Here is a 6,034-nt window from a genome sequence, read left to right on the forward strand (position 1 = left end):
GAGATCCTTTGAGCTCCCCTGGACCACAGTGGGCAGTGGTCAGCAGCTTCCCTGGGCTGAAACAAGCATGTGTTTCACTGGGCTCAAATATTTTTCTCTGTCTGTGTTTGTATGTTTTGTGTTTATGTGCATGCATAGTTTAGTATATATTAGTATAGTTACTAGAAATCTTGTCTTTTTCAAATCTGTAATTAAGTTACAGTTTTAATCCTAACATAACTACTGAATCACTTGTTAATCTTTAAATGGGTTAATGATTAAATGCTGCTAAAATTCAACTTTTCAATTAATAAATCTTAAATTTCTGTTAAATAGTAACCATGCCAAAACATTTCACCCACGACAACCAGGAGGGTGGGATCAGCTCAAAGCTAGTAAGAGCAGATGCTGTGATCCCAGTTTCCTTCTTTCTCCTGCTTGAGGCTTCATCCTCCCTTCAGCTGCACTGACTCCACCCCATGGCAGGATTATGCCAAAACAGGACTTTTCCCCTGCAGACAGTAAAACTAGGCACACCTGAAGTCTTTTAAGAGGAGTAGAAGGGTGATGAACTTTGGAGAAAGAGAAGGTAACAGCTAACTCTGGTGGAAGAGAAGGTAACTTCCCCAACCCTGTTCCCACTGGTTAAAACCCCACTTAAAACATCTCGTGCAGGAACAGTTTTCAACCTCTGCAGTTCAGCTTGTAAAAGGGAAGAAAACAAAATACAAACTTTATGCCTGGAGCACTTGTGCCTCCCGGACCTGCTGCCGGAGATCCTCTGGATCAGCTGGATCCCGGAAGTCTTCCTTCCCCCTTGCCCACACCCCTCTCTGTGTCCACAGCTGTGGCTGGGTGGGTGTCGCCACGCCCCAGAGATGCTGTAACCCTGTGATTACCAAAGGATGGGCAGAAAGGTGGCACCTTCTTCCAACCGTGATAAATCACACATGACTCTCTGGACCTGCTCGAGCTGAAGGACCAGCTAATCCTGGTTCATCTGTTACCAGAACAGATGCCAAGAGCATGGCAAGCACACAGCAGTGTTTTCCTTATCACGGTTTTCTGGCATCCTGGGATCTGTGGCTTCTCAAGTAAGAGGTTAAGTTTCAGTGACTAAAAGCTGAGTGCTCATACAGATATTTGGGGTGTGAAGCAACCTGATTCTGGCATTCACAGTGTCCTGCACTGGGGAGATCCACATTTTATCCACCTGCTGCAGGGAAGCAACATCTATTTGCCATCCTTGGCTGATTTCACTTGCTGCTCCTTATTTCAGAAGAGGCAATAAGCAGTTGTTCACACTTCACCTGGGAATTTATACACTTCTGTTCTTCCATTTTACCCTAGACTGTTTCCCAGAGGTTAACAACCTGCTCCAGCCATCAGCTGTCAGTCACTCCCCTCCCATAATCTGGTCCTCTGGAAGAAGGATCCAAGCTTCATTTACAGCAGCAAGTGGTTCCACTTGCTTCATTTCTCTTCTCCTTGCAGGCTCCTGGGTCTTGAGTGTGATTTGACAACATGATCTGCAAGAAGGTTGGGCAGCTCCTCTCAGAGCTGGAGTTTAACCCCTACCCTGCCTCCATCCTGGTATGCAGCTCCACAGCAGCCCTCCTGCTGCTTACCTGGGCCATGAAGGAGCTGGTGGAGAGAAAGTTTGTCCAAGCTAAACACCATGTAGACTCTCTGGAGGAGATTGCCCAGCAGCTCAGGCAAGATGTCGTGTCATGTGGGAGTGATTCCTTTTGCCTCTGCAAGAAAATAGCATGTTTCAACCAAGTTGTTAAGTTGGTGACACCTTTATTATTCCCTTTGTAGTCACCTCTGCCTCTAGAAGATGCTTGTTCCTCTTGCTGCTTGTGCTCAAGAGCTCTGCCAATGGGAGGGCTGGTTGCTCACTAATCTGCTTCAAGCTGGAGTATCTGAGTTAGCATAAGCAGATTGGACACATAGTTTGTGCCAGTTTTGTGGACTCTGCTCTGAGGCAGATTAGGGAGAGCTCAGGTCTTTTCTCCACCAGCAAGGCAGAGGAGAAGCTGACCTAGAAAAGGAGCATGACTTGCATGTGCAACTTGCACTTACACAAGCTCTCTTGCTCCCTATGCACCTGGCAGCTGCTGCATGGATTGATGGAGAGTAAGGAAAAGTTGAAGAGGTCATAGCAGTGGGGTCCCCAGGTTTGGGAGGACCATTTGGAAGATGCCTAAGGTTGCTGAAGACACCTTGAGCAAATAGTGCACCTTGCAAGCACTTGATCAGGCTCTGAAAACCTCCTCTCTATTCAAATGGGAGTGTGGGGACTAATTTCTAGCAGTGCCTGTGTTACAGCAACTTAAGTCCAAATAGCTTTGCATTTCATGTGAACATTAAAAAATAAGGAGAAAAAGAAAAAAAAAAAAAAAGAAGAGAGAAAGAAAATTTAAGTGACTAAAATTACTCCTAGTAGTTGTTTTACACAGCTGAATGAAGATAATTGTATTGGCAATTGTGAGTGATTACAGTATTATCTGCCATCAAATAAGTTATTTTTTTGAACGCTAAAGGAATTAATGATACATAAAACTGTGCTTAGATTGAGTGCATTCATCAGCAGAAATGCCTCGTGCTGGTCCTGCTACACTGTAATTACTCCAGCAGCTCGGAGAAAGAGAGCAGGAGATAGGGGGCTATTGTGGGCACTGCCAAAGATTTACATACATTTACACGCTGAGCAGCTCTGGTGCTCGGGGAAGGGGGGAGCAGAGTCAGGGCAGCAAAGCTGGTTTGGGGGGGGAACAAGTTTGGCCCCTTCTTTTTCTTTATTGTGTGTTACAGAGCAAAGAATAGGAGGTTACCTCTGTGTTTAAAATTTCACAGGGTGAAGCCAGCGTGGAGAAGATGGTTAAATACCCCTCAGAACAGCAAGGGAGGAGCCCAGTCTTTATCAGATGCTGCCTCATGGTGTGTTGAATTGATAAAACCATTTCTGGGGTCACAGGGAGTAACTGCTGTGCTCTGCGAGACTGATAGTAGTGATGAGAACAGCAGAGGTGATGTCCTCAAGGGACATCTGCTGGGCCCTGCATTTCAGGTGAGCCCATCGTGCTGCTGCATCGGTGAAGCTGGGAGACTGGGTACATCTCAGTGGGGAACAGAGTGAGAAAATCTAGAAGAAATGCTCTCTGGCTTGCTTCACACTTTATGGCCCTTCAGCAAGGAGAAATGATATCGGGGAGGTGGGGGGATGTTTACAGACTGGGGCAGCCCAGGAAAAGCTATTGCAGGATTGTGACCAATCTGTGCAGAGCAGCGGGATGCCTTCAATGGGACGAAGAATCTGGAGGGGCTTTTAAAGGAAGGGCAGTGGATTGCAGCCCCTTTATGGAGCCCACAGTCTCATTCCAGAGATGGACCCGTGTTCTGCTCAAGCAAAGTATCTTAAAACCTTCCGTGGTCTTCATCTTCTTGTGCACAGCTGCCTTCTGAGCTATATCGTGAACTACATTAATAAAGAAAGAGGAGCACGGACCCTTTCCAGCCCATCCAGGCCTTTCGGGTGTTTGCCGCCAGAGAGCAGGATTGAGCTGCTGGTCTAGCAGGAGCCTCCTTCTCGGAGGCTTTTGCGCCCTAAAACCCTGCACTACATACTCTGAACTTGCAAGGAGTGTTGACAGAATCAGAAAGTCCTTTTTCTGGCTCTTTGGGTGACGGGACAGCTCTAGCTTTTGTGGGGAGCAGTGCCTTGATTGCAGACGGGTTTCAGCGCTCTTCTAAAAGGCTGGAGTTTCGCTTTCGGTCCCCCCGGACAGCGGTAGTTTAAGCTCAGGAGGATGTCCCAGCAGGGCTTGATCCTGCAAGCTGCCAGTGCTCAGAGACCTGCAGCTCTGCTGCTGCCAGGATCTGTTGCAGTGCCTCAAAGCCGGCAGGTGCCCACATGTTCCAATCAGCAGGGGCATCTGCATCCTCTCTGACTGTGTATTGCAGAGAGGGGGAAACAATTAATATTGCTTCTGTTTGAAGCCACACAGACCAGGGGAGCCCCAAGTTTACTTCTGACAGACTTCCCCCAAAGCAATGTTATTGCATAGTTTGGGGTCAAGATCTAAGCGGAGTCCTGAGTTTTAGCAGGGTCCTGAGCCCTTGTGCTTCTCTGAGTGTGACACGGCTGAATCCAGACCACTATGGCCCCTGGTACAGTGGTTTTCTTTACCTGGAAAAAAGCACATAAACCCTGAATTTTTTTTGAGAGCCCTGCTTTCTTAACAAGCCGAGAGAGGGAGCCAGCCAGCCAGCCACTGCTTAGCCCAGTTTTCCAGCTCTCCCTGTTTGCCGTGGGATGGGAGCAAACACAAATATATACACTGCTGTTCCCAGAGGGAAGGTTTGATCTGTACAGGCCCCCAGGTGACATGTGATTTACCAAGCAGGATGAGCATCAGGCAGGAGGCGAAAATGAGGCACAGAACCTACTCGTGCCTTGGTGGAGCTGGTTGGCAGTATCCTTCTTCTTGAGGACCTCCTGGGTCCTATTGTAGGCTGTGGTTGCTCTGTGACCTGGGGTAGGGCCGCCAGCTGGAATACAGGGGAGCCATTTTAGCATCACCATAGATGTCACCCCTGTAGGGACACACAGCTGGCACAAGAATGATGCCACCTCCTGCCCCCTGAGTCTCTGTGCAACATCTTGCACAACCAGCAGCTGCTCCCTGGTTCCGCCTCCTCCAATGAAGAAGTGATGAGGACTCCAGCCTGTGGGGAAGCTGTTGTTGGCCAGCTCACCCCAGCACTGAGGAGATACGGGGAGGCATGAACATGCACAGGCAGTGGTGGGGAGGCCCTCGCTGACTCCTGGATGTCATCTTCCCATAGTGATTGGAAAGCTGCAAAGCATCACGGCCTCTGCTGGCAGCAAACAAGTCTATGGATCGATCGGTCCCTCCCTCCTGCTGCCCATGTTTTCCCTCCCTCCCTCATCTCTCCCAGGCCGGCACTACCCAAGGACTGGTGAGATCACCCCTGAGCTGAACAGAAATAAATAAATAACCAAATAAAAATGCTGACGTGGAGAAGTCAATCAGCTTTGTGTGGCCTTGTAATATCTCATTTTATCCCCGCCACGCTTTATTAAATTCTCATAAACCTGTCAATGAGGACAGATACCATTTCAGTTTACCCCATTAGTTCTACACAATGACATCGGGGGAGAGGAAGACGAGGAGGTGGGGGAGGCACTCGACGTGGAGAAAAGAGGAATGAATTTAAAGAAAGAAAAAAAAAGAAAAGAAGAGAGAAAACCAGAGCCAAACTCAGCTTCGTGACAATAATGTAATAACATCGGCGCCCAGGGAAAGTAATTGAATTAAGTGGCTTTTGTTAATGGTTTTAAGATTTAGAAATGTAAATAATAGTTAGGACTTTAATGGGACTCTGGTTTTAGGTAACTGCAGCCCTGAGAATCAGAAACGCTTTGCTGCTTAATATGATGTCAGATAGTTTTGTTACTCCTCCAGTTTCGTGCCTGCAAAGCATATTTTGCAGTTTTAAAGCCGGGTGTGTTTATCATCTTTCCTTTCTAACTTCAGACGGAGCTTAATTCGGGAGTATTTGCATGAACCCTCCTTAGCCAGTCCCTATCACTTACCCTCACCGCCAGCAATAAAGTATTATTTCTCCTGAGCTGCTTTGCAGAACTTCCTGACTGTGGGGTTACTCTTCTCTGGAGCCTCCCGTCTATTTACATGTTCATTAAAGGCTGGTGGCAGAGGGTGCTCTCTGCAGCAGGGCCTGACTCTGCTCCCTGGAGTAACACCACTGGGAGCAGTGAAGTTACACCAGGCTTAGGCCGGTGGGGATGGAGAATCCAGCCGACAGGTAGGATGAGCCAGGGCGATTTAGAAATGACTTTCATGAGAACTCGTTCTGCTTAAAATATTATTGGATTTTCATTTAGGAACCTATCAAAGTGCAAGAATAAAGTCTGAGCTGCCTAACCCACATAGGTCTAAACAAACAGTCCTCCCTTCTGCTCCAGGATCTGACGGCTCTCAGATTGGAAAGGGTCCTTCCTTAAGGC

The sequence above is a fragment of the Apus apus genome, chromosome 7 (genome assembly GCF_020740795.1).
Source record: "Apus apus isolate bApuApu2 chromosome 7, bApuApu2.pri.cur, whole genome shotgun sequence".
Taxonomy (NCBI): domain Eukaryota; kingdom Metazoa; phylum Chordata; class Aves; order Apodiformes; family Apodidae; genus Apus; species Apus apus.